Raw genomic sequence first — 20,270 nt, 5'->3', positions numbered from 1 at the left:
ATGCAGGTTAATAAGACCATAAAAAAGCAAAACAAGCACAAGAATTTATTTCTAGAGGGATGGAATTGAAAATAATGAAGTTATGCTAAACTTATATTGAAATGGGCGGTTGATGGTCGGCAGACTCGGTGGGCCGAAGGGCCTGTTTCAGTGCTGTAACTCTCTGTGACTCTATGACTCTAACCTTGGTTAGAGGAGTACTGTGTACAATTCTGGTTGCCATATTATAAAAAGTACATTGAGGCACTGGAAAAGATGTAGAACAGACTTACAAGCATGGTACCAGAAATGAGAACTTATACCCAGTGTTCCCTCTAAGCTGTGCGACCGTGCAGCAACCCGAAAGTCCCCACGCAGGCCACGCACAAGTCAGCCCCTTTAAATTCTGCACATGTGCAGACACACAAAAATGTTTAAAGGGGTTTTGGATTTGAAGAAATCGCTCACGCACATGAAGGAATGTTGGTTATACCTACCAGGAAAGGATGAACAGGCTGGATCTCTTTTTCCCTGAAAAGAGAAGGCTGAGGGGTCCTTAAAATTATGAAAGGCTTTAATAGAGTTTTTAGAGAAGACACAGAGAAAATGTTTCCACTTGTGGGGAAGAGCAAAACTTGAGACCCTCAATATTAGATAGTCACCGAGAAATCAACCAGGGAATTCAGAAGAAAATTCATCACCCAGAGAGTGGTGAGAATGTGGAATAGTTGAGGTGAATAGTATAGGGGCATTTAAGGGGAGGCTAGATAAGCATATGAAGGAGGGAATAGAGTCATGCTGATAGAGTTAAATAATGAAGGATGGGAGGAGGCTCGACTGTAACATAAACACCAGTATGGACTGGTTGGGCTGAATGGCCTGTTTATGTGCTGTATATTCTATGTAATTCTGTGTAATTATAGAGTATTAAGCAATTATGCTGTATGAAATTTAGTGATTATATCATACAGTATCCGACAATCAGACTAGATTGCAGAATCCAGCTATTATACTAGAGAGCATCCTGTAATCACACAGTGCAGCAGCTAACAAATATAATGTAAAAATGCAGCAATATTATTAAACAGGCTCCAGCAGAATCTAGTAATCATATTACTGCAGCTTCAAGAAACTGCACACAGAATGCAGTGATCATACTATACCACATTCAATTATCAAAATTTAGTGCATTCAGTAAAAAAAACAGTACATCATTTAGCAATCAGAATATACAGCAAATAACATCCAAGAATACTATTATACAGCAACCAGCACCCAGCAATCATTGCATTAAAAAATCACATTATACAGAATCCAACAATTGTTCTATTCATATATATAATAAAAGCAAAATACTGCGGATGCTGGAAATCTGAAATAAAAACAAGAAATGCTGGAAATACCCAGCAGGTCTGGCAGAATCTGTGCAGAGAGAAGCAGAGTTAACGTTTCAGGTCAGTGACCTTTCTTCAGAACTAGCAGATATTAGAAATGTGAAAGGTTTTAAGCAAGTAAAGCGGGGTAGGGCAAGAGATAACAAAGGAGAAGGTGTAAATAGGACAAGGTCACAGAGAATAACCAACCAGAAGGTCATGGAGCAAAGGCAAACAATATGTTAATGGTGTGGTGAAAGACAAAGCATTAGTACAGATAGGGTGTTGATGGACTGAAAACTGAGCAGCCACAAGCACAAACATGAAAAAATCAGTGGGTAGGCAAACTGAACAAACTAAGATAAAATAAAATAAAATAAACACAAACAAATATAAAAAAAGAAAAAATAACTAAAAATAAAAGTGAAATGGGGGGCCCGTCATGCTCTGAAATTATTGAACTCAATGTTCAGTCCAGCAGGCTGTAATGTGCCTTATCGGTAAATGAGATGCTGTTCCTCGAGCTTGCGTTGATGTTTACTGGAACACTGCAGCAATCCCAGGACAGAGATGTGAGCATGAGAGCAGGGGTGTGTGTTGAAATGGCAAGCTACCGGAAGCTCGGGGTCATGCTTGCGGACTGAGCGGAGGTGTTCCGCAAAGCTGTAACCCAGTCTGCGTTTGGTCTCCCCAATGTAGAGGAGACCACATTGTGAGCAGCGAATATAGTATACTACATTGAAAGAAGTACAAGTAAATCGCTGCTTCGCCTGAAAGGAGTGTTTGGGGCCTGGGATAGTGAGGAGAGAGGAGGTAAATGGGCAGGTATTACACCTCCTGCAATTGCAGGGGAAGGTGCCATGGGAAGGGGATGAAGTGGTGGGGGTAATGGAGGAGTGGACCAGGGTGTCACGGAGGGAATGATCCCTTCGGAATGCTGACGGGAAAGGGAGGGGAAGATGCGTTTGTTAGTGGCATCATGCTGGAGGTGGCGGAAATGGCTGAGGATGATCCTTTGGATATGAAGGCTAATGGGTGAAAAATGAGGACAAGGGGAACCCAGTGGCAGTTCTGGGAGGGAGGGGAAGGGGTGAAGGTTGAGGTGCTGGAAATGGGCCGGACACAGTTGAGGGCCCTGTCAATCACAGTGGGGGGGAATCCTCGGTTGAGGAAAAAGGAAGACATATCAGATGCACTGTCATGGAAGGTAGCATCATCAGAGAAGATGCATCGGAGACGGAGAAGCTAGGAGAATGGAATGGAGTCCTTACAAGAGGCAGGGTGTGAAGATGTGTAGTCAAGGTAGCTGTAGGAGTCGGTGGGCTTATAATGGATATTAGTAGACAGCCTAACTCCAGAGATGGAGATAGAGAAGTCGAGGAAGGGAAGGGAAGTGTCAGATATGGACCATGTAAAGGTGAGAGAAGGGTGGAAATGAGAAGCAAAGTTGATAAGGTTATCCAGTTCGGGGCGGGAGCAGGAAATGGCACCGATACAGTCATCAATGTACTGGAAAAAGAGTTGGGGGAGGGGACCTGAGTAGGACTGGAACAAGGAATGTTTGACATATCCCACAAAAAGACAGGCATAACTAGGACCCATGCGGGCACCCATAGCAACATCTTTTACTTGAAGGAAGTGAGTGGAGTTGAAGGAGAAGTTCATCAATGTGAGAACAAGTCCAGCCAGGCGGAGGAGGGTGATGGTGGATGGGGACTGGTTGGGCCTCTGGTCAAGGAAGAAGCGGAGAACCCTCAAATCGTCCTGGTGGGGGATATAGGTGTAGAGAGGAGTGAAGAGTGAGGAGTCCATAGTGAAGAGGAGGCAGTTGGGGCCAAGAAACTGGAAATTGTCAAAATGACGTAGGGCGTCAGAAGAGTCACGGATGTAGGTGGGAAGAGACTGAACCGGGGAGAAAAGATAGACTCAAGATAGGAAGAAATAAGTTCAGTGGGGCAGGAGCAGGCTGACACAATGGGTCTGCCAGGACAGTTCTGTTTGTGGATTTTGGGAAGGAGGTAGAAGCGGGCTGTCCGGTGTTGCGGGACTATGAGGTTGGAAGCTGTAGAGGGAAGATCTCCAGAGGAGAGGAGGTCAGTGACAGTCCTGCAGACAGTCACTTGGTGTTCGGTGGTGGGGTCATGATCCAGGGGGAGGTAGGAAGAAGTGTCTGAAAGTTGGCGCTGAGCCGCTGCAAGGTAGAGGTCAGTACACCATACAACAACAGCACAAACCTTGTCAGCAGGTTTGATGACAATGTCGGGGTTAGACCTGAGAGAACGGAGTGTGGCAAGTTCAGAGGGGGACAGGTTAGAGTGAGTGAGGAGGGCAAAGCAATTGAGATGACCAATGTATTATTCATTATTTACCAATCTTATAAAACATACAGAAATCATATTATACACCATGAAGCAACTGTACAACATCTAGCAATTATACTCTTTAAAAACCCAGTGATCATGGTGTATAAAATCCAGCAATGATATTATATAAACTCCAGCAATCATACAATACAGAATCTGGGGATTATAGTGTACAAACTCCAGAAATAATGTTATACAACATCTAGCAGTTACACTATATCACATCCAACAATCATACTATACAGTAGCCAACAATTATATCATATACCATCCTGTGATGTTATGCACTATTCAACAATGATAATATACATTTTAAACAGCATCCCTGCTTTTTTTTTTATTCGTTTATGAGATGTGAATGTCATTGGCATGACCAGAATTTATTGCCCATCCCTAATTACCCTTGAGAAGGTGGTAGTGAGCTGCCTTTTTGAATCGTTACAATCCATGTGGTGTAGGTACACACACAGTGCTGTTAGGGATGGATTTCCAGGATTTTGACCCAGCAAAACTGATGAAACGGTGATATAGTTCCAAGTCAGGATGGTGTGTGACTTGCAGGGGAACTTGCAGGTGGTGGTGTTCCATGTATCTCATAGAGAGTCATAGAATTATACAGCACAGAAACAGGCCCTTCAGCCCATCGTGTCTGTGCTGGCCATCAAGCACCTAACTAGTCTAATAAATCTGGTGCTCTTGTTTTTCAAGTGGTAGAATTCGTGGGTTTGGAAGGTGTTGCTGAAGGAATAATTATCCTTGTTTGCTTGCCAATATAATCTACTTTTCTCCTGGCTCTTCCTAGGGTGCTGTTCCTTGTTTGAGGTTTGGGCAGCAACTCTCCAGTATCTCACTGAGGTGTCCATTCACCTCATGGTAGCCCAGGCCGTAAGTACTGGTAGGCCATCTCAGCCCAGACCTGCCCTTGTGTGCCTTCCATACACACATACTTCAATTGCTATTAAGGTGGGAAATCCAAGTGATTACCCCACCAGAGTTTTGATAAGGCCAATAGTACCACCCCCAATTATTATCCTAGATCAGATCACCTAACTCGTATTGGTATCCTAGAATCTTTTGATTAATTGTTTCTGAGTACCATATTATACTATTTATTTGCTCCTCTTTTCTGATTGCCAATCACAATGTAATGCTATATATTTGCTTCAAGTATATCTACTGTATTCATTTATTAATTCAATGATATCAGTTCCCACATAAATAAATATTAGGCACAAAATACCTATCAATGCAGTTTCAAAGTCATTGGGGTAATACCAAAATATGTACAGTACTACATATTGATTTAATTAAGATAAGTAATTTTAGCCCCATATCATCATAGTTGAGTATTTACGTCATCTTTTGTGCTGGGAAATCGCACATGTTTATTGATCTGTTCACATCTTGGCCCTGATGGGGTCAGAGATGCAGGAATCTGGGGGAGAAAGAGAAGATGGAAACATTTTTTCATACTCGTGGTTTGTGCATGCATGATGAAGATGAGGGTTCACAGTGCTCTCTAACGGACCTTTACTTTCCATTTGTCACACAGTGAATACATCAACTACAATAAATGTAAGCATAGCACAGGTGTTCCTACGCTATCCTGATAATGAATCTTAACCACAGCTTCTAAAGGAACCAATTATTGTATTATTGTAGCACTCCATTTCCCACCTGCTGGATCCTTGTGGTCTCTCAAAACACTTTTATATTTACTGGGGCTTTTTTCTTCTTATTTTTGGAGAAGAACTTCTACATCGCTCGTCTCTTTTTACATCTGGGGGTGTGTGCAAGCATGCTGCCCCTCCCCCCACACCACTCATGTAATGGAGGGTCAATGTGTGGACTCAGCTCCTCAGACTTGCCCTACTACCACAGGCAGCTGCCACTTGACTCGAGAGTCGTAGTACCCACATTTGTATGAGTCTACAACATCACAGATTTGCTGTAGGTCCCACTGTTTATATTCTGGAATTCAGATGGTCAGGAAGCCAGTGTGTCTGGAGTTGGCTGAATTTTGATAATGTAAAAGTGTACATCCAAAATCTCAAGCAACCTCTGCTCATATCCAAACTGACACCAAGTCCCATTCACTTTTGCTCACTGACCTGCCTTGATGTCCGGTTCAGCAATGCCTCAATTTTAACGTTCTCATTGTTGTGTTCAAATCCCTCCATGGCCTTGTCCTTCCCTATCTTTGTAATCTCCTCCAGCCCCACAGCCTTCCTGCGATCTCTGTGCCACTGCAATTCTGGTCTTTTGTATATCCCTAATTTTCAATACTCAACACTGTCTGGGCCCTAAGATCTGAAATTCCCTCCATAAACCTCTTTGGCTCCAGAGTTCTCTCTCCTCCTTTAACTTGTCCTTAAAACTTATCTCTTTGACCAAGGTTTTGGTCAGCTGTCCTAATATCTACATGTGGCTTGGTTTCAAATTTTGTTTGATAACGCTCCTGTGAAATGCTTTGGGACATTTTTACTATGTTAAAGGTGCTATCTAAATTCAAATTGGTGTATCTTAAGAGGACATAAAAATTACGTTAACAACAGAATTTGGAGCACACTTGTACCATAGAACCATAGAGAAGTTATGGCACAGCAGGAGGCCATTCAGCCCATCATGTCTCCACCAGCTGAAAAAACTAGCCTCTAATCTAATCCCACCTTCCAGCACCTGATCCGTAGCCTTGCAGGTTACAGCACATCAGGTGCATGTCCAGGTACCTTTTCAAAGAATTGAGGGTTTCTGCCTCCACCACCGTTCCTGGCAGTGAATTCTAGACACCCACCACCCTCTGGGTGAAAAAGTCTTTCCTCATGTTCCCTCTAATCCTTCTATCAATCACCTTAAATCTGTGCCCCCTAGTAACTGACCTCTCTGCTAGGGGAAACAGGTTCCTCCTGTCTCCTTTATCTAGGCCCCTCATAATTTTGTACACCTCAATTAAGACACGCCTCAGCCTCCTCTGTTTTAAGGAAAACAACCCTAGCCTATCCAATCTTTCCTCATAGCTGCAACTTTCAAACCCTGGCAATATTCTTGCAAATCTCTTTGTAGTCAGATTCCAGACGTGAAAAACTAAAAGCAACCAACATATTGTGCTTTTTGGGAATTCTTGTTATATGCAAAGATATAAAAGTTACATGAAATAAGCAGATGAGGCGAATTCAGTTTGTACAAACAATTTGGGAAGTGCCTGTTTTGATTACGTATTTGACGTTGCTGAATTAACCATCAACCACCTCCCCCACCCCTCCAAATAAACAGTGCCCCTCAATTAAGACTGCCGGGAATGTGTTTTTGACAGTTTACTGTGTTCAATTTATGATTCTCTGATGCACTGCTCAGGTATTTAAACCAGTCAGTAGAGCTCATGTTAATGATAATTGCCACCAGATCTATGGAACAAGAGAAGCTGAGCAGCACATGAGGGCAGAAAGCCCCACCAAAACTTGAAAACTGACTGATTTAACATCAATAAGTATCTTGAATTTTATTGCAAACTGCTGTGCCACCTTCAAACTCTCTTTTCTTTAAAGTCCTTGAAATCATTGTCTTCTCCCAAATCTGCCCCCATTTCACTTGTAACTCCATGCTTGAATCAGTCCAATCAGATTTCTGTCCCACCACTGCACCAAAATGGCTCTAACCCAAGCCACCAATGACATTATCTGTTACTGCGACTGTAGCTCATTATCCCTCCTCATCCTCTTTGACTTCTCTCAACTTTGGCACAGTTGACTGCACCATCTGCCTCCAGTGCCTCTTCTCCATTGTCCAGATCTGTGGAACAGCCCTCATGTATTTCCACTTTTGCCTATTCAATATTAGTCAAAGTATTTCCAGAAATAGCTATTACTTCCCAAGTCCACCAAGGATCGATCCTAGGCCCTCTTGTCTTCCTTGTCTACAAGTTGCTCCTTGGCGACATCATCTTTAGACATGGGGGTCGGTTTTCACTTGTATGCTGATGACACCCAGCTCTGCCTCTCCAGCATCTCTATTGACCCCGCCACTGCCTCTGTGTTGTCAGACATCTTCTCCCAGCTAAATGTTGGAAAGATTGAACTCATCGTCTTTGACCTCTGCCACAAACTCTGTGCACTTTCCACGAACTCCATTCCCCTCTCCAGCCACTCTCCCAGGCTGAGATAAACTGTTAGCAACCTCGTCCTCCCCTTTGACCCTGAACTGAGCTCCTGACCCCATATTCTCCCCATTACAAAACAACCTACTTCCACCTCTGTAGCATTATCTACCCGACCACAGCTCATCAGCTGCTGGAATCCTCATCTGTTGCCTCGAGATTTGACTAATTAATTGTTCTGCTGGCTGTCAGCCCACAAATTCTCCATCCTCTGTACACTTACGCTCACCAAAAACTTTGCTGTTTGTATCATATCCTGCATCAATTGCCACTGGCCTCTCACCCTGTTCTTGCTACATTGGTTCCCCCTGTCATCTAACACCCCCATTTACAATTCTCATCTTTGTACTTAAATTCCTTTATGACATTATCCCTCCTTAACTCTGTAACATACTCCAAACCTACAACCACCACCTCTGATATCTCAGTCCTGACTTTGGACATTGTGCCTCCCTTCACCTTTCGCTGTACTAATGGCAATTATGCCTTCAGTCGTCTAGAATCTAAGCTCTGGAAATTCCTCCCTAAACCCCTCTGCTTCTCTACCTCCCTTTCCTCCTTCAAAACTCTCCCTTAAAAAACAACTCTTTTACCAAGCTTTTAGGCATCTTATATCTGCTTCTCTGGCCATGCATCCATTTTTCAAAATTATACCTCTGTGAAGTGCTTTGGGAAGTTTTACTACATTAAAGGTTCTATATAAATGTAAGTTGTTTTTTGATCATAGTGATTGTTTGCAGCATTGCCAGTGAAAACTATTAAGCATTTATTAATTGTCCATTCGACAGAGTGAATGTACACAGCTGATTAGCTGGTGTTTCCTATTAGAAGTTAAAAACAATGAAAAATTGATATTTGGTGCTCATTTTAGTCAATTCCAAAGTGGATTAACCATGTACGAAACAGCAGAATAATTTGATAAGAAGGCAAACTCATGGATTCATAAACACAAAGACTAATTGATGGGACATAGATTGAAGATGTCAGTATAGGGCCTGATCTGTGTTGTGGTAAAACTAGTTTCTATGATGAAATGCAATGCAAATACATTTCGTTTGTGATGCAAATGGAATAAAATGTGGCCTTTTAGTCCCTGTGTACCATTTTTTTAAAGACGCACAAGCCAACCTGAACACCAAATTGCCCAAATGAGATAGAATTTGGTTATTTGTAAGTTCATCCAAAATTTGTCACTTTTATTGCATTAGTTTCTGAGCTAAGCTTCAGATCTCAGTTCATATGCACACTTGCCTTATTACTCATTAACACAATAGTAACGTTGACTTGTTGCCAGGAAGGTATAGTTCTGACTTTTTATCTAAACTATGTCTGTTTCCATTCAGTTGGTGGCTCTTCCCCTGCTGTGGTTCAACAGCTAAAGCTCTTCACGTCAGTGCGATTCTGAACAAAGAGCTGAAAGTAAAGTGTCCAAAGATGTTCTTGAAGGCACATTTCAGATCAAATTTCAGCTGGGTGTATGAGAATATTTTGAATGATGAAATCTTTGTAAAGTTCTGCCAGAGAGTTGGACAAGGATCACAGTCCTCCATTCTGCTGACTTGCTGGTCTTTCACCCGTCCTCTATACCATGTCGCCTTACAAAGAATAATTGGATAGCTCATCATGTTTGGATCAGAGCAGCATTGAAGAAAAATATAAGAATAGACTGAGGGACCTCTCAACTGAAAACGTCGCATGGCCCAAAAACAATGCAGCATGAAGACTAGACAAATATTGATTAGACGCTCTGTCCTGACCAGCAGTTTCATCTCTCTACAACAACACCCCCAATATTTTGATGTGGACATCTGTGATCTGACAATGGAAACATTAAACCTGAATAGAAAATATGAACACATTTTGAGTACATTCACTGCCCTGACACCACCCTGTCCACCCCTTCCTACCACACCCCACCTCAACCCAGGCACTCCACCTTCAAACAGATTTCAAAGTGCAGTGACCCCACCCATGCTCTTTTTAAACTGAACTTAAAAACAACCTTGGTTCAACTTTTGCATATTTGAGAATCTATTGAGTGTAATGGAGCGTGAAGGGTTTGATGAGGCCATGTTGGATCACTCTACGTCAGAATGAATGAGTGTTGAGTCTGTGACAGGCATCAATGACATCCTGACAGTAGAGTGGGTGAATGCTTAGTTTCTGATGCTTGCAGTGAAGTTTCAATGTGAACATTCTGTGCAACTGGCTCGTCTTTTAGCTCTCAAAGATATTTTGTTGCTGGGATTTGCAGAGCCTAGCTGTTTTTTATTGCACATTAGAGTTTTGCAAAGAAGAAATTTGGTTTTCTTGGGCCTTAGTCAGCTGCTATTGCGTGGTGGCGCTGTTTAGGCATGTGGAATAGTGTTGCTCTTTATTTATTTCTTCAATAAGTCTGAATGTTTTGTTTCCAAAATTATAATATTTAATATTCTTAAATTAATATGTTTAGCATAATATTACTGTAGTGAAGGCAAATGCCTTTATTTTCCAACTTATCTCCTCTTACTCCATCTTTCCTAAAGGCAGTGACTCCTATTGGATATAGATCTTAAGTGATGGCAGTCCTTGGGGATCTCTTAGCCATTCTGATGAAGAGTGAGTTTTAAAGGGATAATTGATTGTTGGGTCACCATCTCCAAACCTGACCCTGTCCTCACTTTAATTTTCACACATTAAGGGCAGGATGGGGGGAGGGGACGTGTCACTGGTTAGGATTCAGGAACCTACGCCAGATCAGATGTTAAACTGAAGAGCTGCCTGCCTTCTCAGGTAGACATAAAAGATCCCGAGGTATTATTTGAAGACAAGCAGCAGAGTTCTCCCTGGTGTCTTGGCCAATATTCTATTCTTCCCTCCAGAGATGCTGCTGCAATTTATAATAACCCATTGCTGCTTTGGTGGACATGGGCTACTTTAGCACAGGGGAGAGATCAGTGACCTCACTGGTCCATATGACTCAATACCAGGCAGGATTATACTTATCACCACTAGGCTATTGGGAAGTATTATACAAACTTAATATTAACACTTGCTTTTGCTGACATTTATGAGCTATGTGGTTGGCACTAGTCTGTAATTTTCGATAAACTGCTGGTAAAATTTGACTCATGGTATGTTACAGCAGAGCTAGCATATATTACATGCTGACTGCACACAGTATAACTTCCCTGATCAATAAAGCAAACTGGTCGATAAAATAGGGAGTAATAACAGAAGAGCAAGAAAAACACTGACAGGCTGCACCATGCTAGATTCAACAGGTTAAGGTTGATATCCTCTCAGATAAAGCTAGACATAATAGTGAAACCCCTTGGAACGCAGTTAAGGGGCCCCACCCATCAGTGAGAAAAAGGAAATATGTATTACTTTTACGTCAAAGTGGTTGGGGCTGACGATCGGGCTTTATGTTTTACAGGCAACAGAACAAGAGCTTGATGTCATCACAATTAAGACTGGGGGGATATATCGGGTAACTGCAAATCTGAACTCATTGACATTGAGGGAATTACTATCTCTATCTGCTTTGGACTTCACAGGAATGGATATTGTGTGTCCTTGGCGCACACATAGTGGCTACATGCATGTAAGGGATTGAACCACTTATTTTGCTTTCTCCCTCCTACTCCATGTGCCTTGGATTCTTCCTCTTGCTTGGTCCCCTTGCCTCCAAATTACAATTCTTTCATTGACTAGAGCAGTTTCAGAGTATGAGAGAGATTGGGATGGAGCTGCTTCCTCATAGCATTGCCTAAATCCAAAGCTCACTGCAAACATTGGAGTTGGAGGGATGATTGCTATTTTGTGAAAGCAAATGAGGCATACAGGAGTGATGCTGGATACAAATCAAGCAGAAGGGGTATATTAAAAGAATCAGAACTATATGAAATGTGGTCTTCAGAGACATGGGGCATCTCATGGGTTGAGATTGGGCAAAATTAGGCATAAAGACGAGTAGGACTGTTGACATGAAGTGCAGGTGTGGCATGTGTTGGGAAGGGGTATTTAGCAGACAGCGTGGCATACAATTTTTTTGTATTGAATATGTCACACTGTTTAAATGTTGTTGCAACCATGAGGAATACAAAAATAAAAACAAGAAATGCTGGAATCACTCAGCAGGTCTGGCAGCATCTGTGGAAAGAGAAGCAGAGTTAACGTTTCGGGTCAGTGACCCTTCTTCGGAATACAAAAATGATGCCCACTAGATGGTGCTGTAATGGGAGTATTTGAACCCTAAATCAATTAATTAATTTCCGAGAGATTATAAACAAGACTATGGGGACCATTCATTATTAAACTGGGGGAGTAATACAGGAATTTGTACATGCAAGATATATTGAACACTTTCTTGAAGAACGGATACTCAAAATGTTAGCAACAGTCCTGGATGTGGTATATTGAGAGGTAATAATTAGCAGCCTCCTGATAAATGTTATTCATGTTTTAGTTTAATGTCATGTTAGGCAGTTGTTGTAAAATATATGTAATCTAGTCAAAGGATGCACACTCAATTGGTTCATTAAAAATTGTAGTATATTGTTCAAGACTGCCTATTTCTACCTCCATAACATTGGCCAACTTCGCCCCGTCTCAGCTCATCTGCTGCTGAAGCCCTCATTCATGCCTTTGTTACCTCTGAATGCGACTATTCCAACACACTCCTGGCTGGTCTCCCACATTCTACTCTCCATAAACTTGAGGTTATCTAAAACTCTGCTGCCCGTGTCTTAACCCACACCAAGTCCTGTTCACCTATCACCCCTGTGCTCACTTGCCTACAGTGGCTCCCGGTCAAGCAACGTCTTGATTTTAAAATTCTCATTCTTGTTTCAAATCCCTCCATGACCTTGCCCCTCCCTATCTCTGCAATCTCCTCCAGCCCCACAACCCTTCAAGATAATTGCACTCCTCTAATTCTGGCCTCTTGAGCATCCCTGATATTAATTGCTCCACCATTGGTGGCTGTGCCTTCAGTTGTCTCGTCCCTAAGCTCTGGAATACCCTCCATACACCTCTCTGCCTCTGTACCTCACTTTCCTGCTTTAAGACACTCAATAAAACCTACCTCTTTGACCAAGCTTTTGGTCGTCTGCCCTAATATCTACTTATGTGGCTCGGTGTGATATTTTGTTTTAGAATGCTCCTGTGAAGTGCCCTGAGATATTTTATTATGCTACAGGTGCTATTATATAAATATAAGTTGTTGTTGTTATGAAAAGAGAGCAGTTGGTCCAAATGGCCTGTTCCTGTGCTATAGGTTGTTTGTAATTCTGTTTAATTCTATGTACTTTGACAGGCACCATATATCATGAGGGAGATCCTGGGTAATACCTCACAGAGCAGCAGGAGAGGTGAGTACAACATTTTCATCAATGACATACAAGTCATATAAGAACGTAAGAACATACGAAATAGGAGCAGGAGTAGGCCATATGGCCCCTCGAGCCTACTCCACCATTCAATAAGATCATGGCTGATCTGATCTTGGCCTCAACTCCACTTTCCTACCTGTTCTTCATAACCCTTGACGTCCCTTTAGTTCAAGAACCTGTCTATCTCAATATTGGATATATTCAATGGCACAGCCTCTACTGCTCTCTTGAGTAGAGAATTCAAAAGATTCATGTCCCTCAGAGAAGGAATTCCTCCTCATCTCTGTTTTAAAGGGGTAACTCCTTATTATGCAACCATTGACTTCACTCATACTAACCAAGCTGACCTAACTACAGTCCACTTCCTTATTACTGTCCTAATCTAGTCCTGGACAGTCAGCTGATAGATATAATAGTAATATAACTATTGCTTACAGTGCATGAGAACAATGCTACTAGGAAAGTGAGTCAGTCTTGAAGCTATCTCTTCCCACATCCTCATAACTTCTTCTTCCAACTACAGGAACCATTATTTTTAGACTTGGAAAAGAATTGGTGTTATCCTTCCCTTTATGGACAGTTTGATTTGCATTACCATCAGCCTTAAGCTAGTGTTGGATATTGCAGAAATTTCCTGAATAGTGGAAAGAAGAAATTAGTGCACATATGTCTGACATGCCCTCGATAGGTTTTCAGAAATGAAGAAGAAAATGCAGAGCAAAGACTCTGTAGTATGCTAAGGTTTTGGATTGAAATTGCAGAAAATTTCTCTATTAAACCCCTCATAGTTTTGAACACCTCTATTAAATCTCCCCTTTAGCATCTCATCTGCAAGGAGAACAACCTCAGCTGCTCTAGTCACTCACATAATGAACTTTCCAAACTTTAGGGATTGGCCAGCCAGCTGGAGTCCTGTGGGGATCTGTGAGACTCTGGCTGCCTACTCTGTGCAGGAGAAGGTGAGTTGAATAAACTGCTTTGTTAGGGAAGTGGTTGTGCTGCAGCCTAACCATGGAAAACTAACTGGAAGGTGGCAAGGAGTGTCACCGATCATTGTAAAGGTGGCACACGGTGAGCCCACGCTTTCACTCCTGTCGTCAACTGGAATCTTGGTTCTTTTCCCACAGGAAGAGGGAAAAACAATTGTGACTCCCCCATATCGGGCTCCGAGGGCTCATTTACTTACAGCATAGAGCTGGCATAAACCTGCCTGCTAACAGGGTGATTCCAACAGTCACATTCTTTTGCTGGAGAGGATGAAAAGTTGAGGGAACAGCAGTGGATCTCTCTCAGGGATTTACGTTTGCTGGGCAGACAGTGGAGACAGGGCTGTAAGGAGCAATAACTCTGAGTGTAACAGGTAAAAGAGGAAGGACTTGAACTGTTATATGCTGGGGGCAAATGTAGATAAGGTAATGACAAGTTTAGATAAGGTAGACAAAGAAAAACTATTCCCATTAGCTGATTGTACAAAGACTAAGGGACACAGATATAAGATTCTGGGTGAGAGATGCAGGGGGAATGTGAGGAAGAACTTTTTTTACACAGTGACTGATAATGACCTGGAACTCACTGCTAATGAGGGTGATGGAAGCAGAGATGATCAAAAGGAAACTGGATGAGTAGTTGAAGGAAATAAACTTGCAGGACTATGGGGATAGAGTGGGGGGAATGGGACTAACTGGATTACTCTACACAGAGCCAGCATGGACTTGATGGGCCGAATACCCTCCTTTGTGCCATATTGACTATAACCCAAATATAAAGGTTCTGATGAAAGGTCACAGACCTGAGAAGTTAACTGTTTCTCTCTCCACAAATGCTGCCTGACCAGCTGAGTATTTCAGAATTCCAGCATCCTCAGCATTTTGTTTTTGTACTGTTATTATCGCAAATATATTTCACATCAGCATAGAATCATAAAAGTTTACAGCATGGAAGGAGGCCATTTGGCCCATTGTACCTGTGCTGGCTCTTTGAAACAGTAGTCGTGCTTAGTCCCATATTTTCCATGACCCTGTTGAACCAGGAATCTAACCAAATTCTCTTCTGAATGTATCAATCAAGTATGCATTCATTCGACTATTTGGAAATTAAACTTTAAGTAATTGCTGAGTTCAGTGTCCTTGATTTACAAACATGTCCTCTAGTTCTCTTGTCGAGCACAAGTAACTTCCACATCTATCCTGCCAGTCCTTTTAAAGAACGTGACACAGAACAAAGAGATACTACCAATGGTTCAGTGGGTTGATGCATTATTTTGCATGGCACAATCGTTGCAGACCAGGTCTTTGCTGAGTAATCAATCTCAACTGTCATGATGGAGGCAGGTGGGGGGGTGGGGTAGGAGTCCGAGGGTGGTGTGGGGGGCGGGCGGTGGTGACAAGCGTATAATGTAGATCTCAGTATACCTGGAGGAGGATAGAATCAATCAGTCTTCCCGTTGTGGTTAACACAACAAGTGAACAACAAAAACCTAAATTTCTACAGCATGCTTCATGTATAGAAGTCAGGAAAAGGCTCAGCAATGAAAGCCAGCTCAGTTAAATAACCTTTTAATGCTTACTGCCCAGGCTTATATGAAGTGTGGCCCCTTGGGTAAGATATTGCAGAACCTCTGCTGCCTGTGAATTTGTACCCCAGCACGAGATGCCACTGTAAGAAGAGGAGGATTAAGAAGTGAAAAAAAAACTTATTTATTTTATTTATAGATACAGCACTGAAACAGGCCCTTCGGCCCACCAAGTCTGTGCTGACCATCAACCACCCATTTATACTAATCCTATATTCCTACTACATCCCCCTACCACCTACCTATATTTATAATGGCCAATTTACCTATCAACCTGCAAGTCTTTGGCTGTGGGAGGAAACCAGAGCACCCGGCGAAAACCCACACGGTCATAGGGAGAACTTGCAAACTCCACACAGGCAGTACCCAGAATTGAACCCGGGTTGCTGGAGCTGTGATGCTAACTACTGCACCACTGTGCTACCCATTGGATCATTTTCCTCCTTAGTTTATTTTCCTAATGAAAACAAATTTATCATCGTGTAGTTTAATGATGTATAACCAAATACCAGTCCTGTTGTCCTTCTGTGAATGGTTTTTGTAGGTAGACTGACTGCAAATGCAAGAAATACTTCAAATGTGACCTTATCAACAGTATACATTATATGTTGTAACTTCTTTGACTTAATTTTTTGACTAACTTATGTTCCTAACGTTCAATTTGTTTTTGCATATGCTGCTGTACCAGGTGATCATACTTTTAACATATGGTCCACTAGCATACGGAATCTTCAACCTGCTGCACTTATAGAACCATAGATAGTTACAGTAAAGACAATGGCCATTTGGCCCATTCTGTCTATGTTGGCTCTTTACTACAGCACCCTAAAACTAATCCCACTGCACCCTGCTCTCTCCTCAGAACCTTCTATCATCCTCTGCTTGAAATATTTATCCAGTTTTCCCTTAAAAGATGCAATGTCCTCTGCCTCAACTATTTCCTTTGGCAATGAATTCTCTACTCCAGCAACCTTCTACATAATGAAACTTCTTCTAATGTCTCTCCTCGTTCTCAATTTAAATCGATGATGTATTGCCACTGACTCCTCAAACAGAGGAAATATTCACTCTATAAAATCCATCATAATTTATAAAAACTCAATTGAATCTCCTCTTGGCCTCCTCTGCTCCAATGAAAACGATCCTAGTATCTTGAGTATCTACTCATTCCTATAATTTACCATCATTTAGTATCACCTGATGAATCTAAGTTGTCATGTTTATGGCCTTAATGTTCTTTCTGTAGCCTAACCAATGTTTTTATGAATTCATCATTACTTCTTTACTTTTGTGTTATATGCCTCTATTTATAAAATCCAAATCATTGTTGACCTTTTTTTTATGGCTTTATCTATCTGTATTTGTACTTTCTGGGAATTATGTATTGAACTCTCAAGTCTATTTGTTCAGCCACTCCTTTCAGCATCTTTCTGTTGAGTGTAAATTTCCAATCTATTTTTTAAATCCCAAAATGTATTACTTTACTCTTATCCACATTAAATTGTGTCTGCCACCTTTTTGCCCATTTCAGTAACTGTCTATGTCTTCCTGAAGTATTTTACAGTCCTCTCTGCTGTTTGTCAAATTGCCTACTTTTATATCGATGGCAAATTTTGACATTCTGTTCCTTCTGTCCAAGTCCAAGTCACCTAAATTTACTGAGAAATAAAGTGGTTCCAGCCCCGATCCTTGTGGTACACCACTTCCAAGCCTTCTTCAATCTGATGAACACCCATGTACCTAACTCTTTGTTTTCTGTCCCTCAAACAACTTTCTATTTGTGGTGCTACATTTCCTCTTACCATATGCTTGAACTCTCTTGAAGAAACACTTTATCGAATGTCTCCAGTCCATATACACCACAACTAGTGCATTCCCTTTATCACTTCTTCAAAACAGTCTATTAAATCTGTCAAGAACAGTTTGCTTTTAATGGCTATCCTTAATTAACCCACGCGTTTTTAAATGCTCAATAATTCTATCTTGAGTTATGGATTTTAAAAGCTTGCCAACAACCAATCTTAGACTAACTCGTCTATCATTCCCCAGTTTAGCCTTCTCTTTCCTCCTTAAACAAGGGAACCTGGGCGAATCTCCAGTCTTATGGCACAATATGCATATTAAGAAGGATTCAAAAATTGTAGTCAGAACCTCTGTTCTCTGTGACTTCATTAATACGCCAGCCACTGTGTAATCATATTTGCTAATTTTAGCAAATATTCACACCACTATGCATTTTTCAATGTTCAATGCCATTTATTAATCCGTTGCTAAGTGCTGGTAGGTCTCTTTGAACAATATAAGAACACAGAGGCATAGGAACAAGAGTAGGCCATTTAACCCCTTGAGCCTCTTCCGCCATTCAAAGAGATCACGTCTGATCTGTGTTCTTAGTTCAAATACATACCTTTTCCTCATATACCTTAATACCTTTGGTTAACAGAAATCAATCAATCTTAGACTTAAAATTAGCAGTAAATCTAGCATCAATTGCCATTGGAGGAAGAGAGTTCCACCCTTTGTGTGTAGAAGTGTTTCCTAACTCCACTCCACAAAGCCAGGCTCTAATTTTTAGGCTACATCCCCTATTCCTAGATTCCATAACCAGCGAAAATAGTTTCTCTCAATCAGTTCCCATTAATATCTTAAAAACTTCAATCAAATCACCACTAATCTTTTAAATTCCAGGTAATGTAATCTTTCCTCATAATTTAACTTTTGGAATTCATTCTAGTAAATTTACACTGCGCTCCCTCCAGGGCCAATATATCCTTCCTAAGGTGTGGTGCATAAAACACCAGGTGTGGTCTAACCAGGGTTTTGTAAACCTGTGGCATGAACTCCAGTCCTTGTATTCTAGCCCTGTAGGTATAAAGACAAGCATTCCATTAGTTTTTATGATCATTTTCTGTGCCTGCCCATAACATTTTATAGATTTATGACCCTGGAATCCTAGGTATCCTGGACCTCCACTGCTTCTAATTTTTCATCATTTAGAAAATACTCTGATTCATCCTTTCTGGTTCAAAGTGGATGGCCTCACACTTGCCTACACTGAAATATATTTGTCAACGTTTTGTTCATTCACTTAATCTATCAATACCTCTTTGTAATTTTATGCTTCCAGCTACACTGTTTACAATGCCACCTATCTTTGTGTCATTGGAAAGATAGGATATGTGGCTCTCTATCACATCATTGAAGTTCCTAATAAATACAGTGAATATTTGAGGCCCAAACCCATACTCCTGTGGCATACCACTAGTCACATCATGCCAGTTTGAGTATCTGCCCTTTGATTATCTCTACTCTCTGTCTCCTGCCAGCCAGCCAATTTCCTAACCAGGTTAATAATTTGCCCTTAATTTCATGAGCTTCAACTTTAGCTAACATTCTCTTATAAGGGACTTTATTGAATGCCTTCTGGAAGTCCATATAAATAACATCCATAGACCTTCCCCTGTCCACTACTTTAGTTGCCTTTTAAAACATTCAATCAGGTTTGTCAGTCATGAGCTACCCTTTACAAATCCATGCTGATTCTCTCTGATCGGCTGAATAGTTTCAAGGTGGTCAGTCACTCTATTCTTAATTATAGCCTCTAATAATTTCCCAAAAACAGATGTTAGGCTAACTGGTTTATAATTCCCTGGTTTCCCTCTCTCACCTTTCTTAAATCACGGAGTGACATGTGTAATTTTCCAATCTAAAGGAATGGTTCTTGAATCGAGAGAAGCTTGGAAGATTATAGTTAGGGCATCTGCAATGTTCTCAGCTACTTTGTTTAAAATCCTAGGATTTAAACCTAGGTCCTGGGGATTTGTCACTCTTTAGTGCCGTTATTTTCTTCATTGCAGTTAATTCGCTTACATTAATTATGGTGAGTCCCCATAGCTGATTCAAAATTAGTTTCTGTAGAGTGTCTGGTATCCTTTGCCTCTACTGTAAATACTGATGCAAAATATTTACTTAACATGCCCATTATTTCCTTATTTTCATTTACAACGTCACCATTGTCAGTTTTTAATGGGCCCACCTTGGTCTTGACCACCTTTTTCCTAACATAATAACATAATAATAATATTTTAACAATATGTCTCCAGTGGGAGACTTTATCAAATGCTTTCTGAAAATCAAATCAAGATGTAAGCCCTGAAATTACCCATGGGATACAACTGCAGGAATACTTAACTTTTAAAATAACTGGCAGACAGCTGAATTTCAGGTGACATAAAGCATTCACATTACATAATTTCAGGGCCATATCCAACACCTTGTCTTTATCCAGCAAAACTCATACATTTTCAGGGACTCGTGTTTTTTTATTTTTGTAACATTGGATTCATATTACCTATCTTCCAATTCTTTGGCAACAATCTAATGAACTTTCTGCCACCACCCCCTCAACATCAATCCTTGTTTCTTATAGCATTTTGGTGCAGAGTTGTTACTGCA

The 20,270-nt window shown here is 41.2% G+C and overlaps 1 long non-coding RNA gene across 6 annotated transcripts in view; it reads right to left on the bottom strand.

Annotated features, from left to right (window-relative positions):
- The window catches only part of LOC137383926 (uncharacterized), a 402,194-nt gene that overhangs the window by 247,043 nt on the left and 134,881 nt on the right, over nucleotides 1-20,270 (bottom strand). Inside the window, exon 3 of one of the 6 annotated variants that reach the window (XR_010977499.1) lies at nucleotides 1,272-5,150. The exons of 4 other annotated variants lie outside the window; for them this stretch is intronic. This is a non-coding gene — a long non-coding RNA (uncharacterized lncRNA). Of the gene's footprint in view, nucleotides 1-1,271; nucleotides 5,151-9,494; nucleotides 9,705-20,270 lie in introns of those variants that run through there. One more of the 6 variants, XR_010977503.1, reaches the window with a different exon arrangement.

The sequence above is a fragment of the Heterodontus francisci genome, chromosome 25 (genome assembly GCF_036365525.1).
Source record: "Heterodontus francisci isolate sHetFra1 chromosome 25, sHetFra1.hap1, whole genome shotgun sequence".
Taxonomy (NCBI): domain Eukaryota; kingdom Metazoa; phylum Chordata; class Chondrichthyes; order Heterodontiformes; family Heterodontidae; genus Heterodontus; species Heterodontus francisci.
The sequence above is the reverse complement of the archived record's forward strand: the minus strand, read 5'-3'. Positions and strand labels throughout refer to the sequence as shown.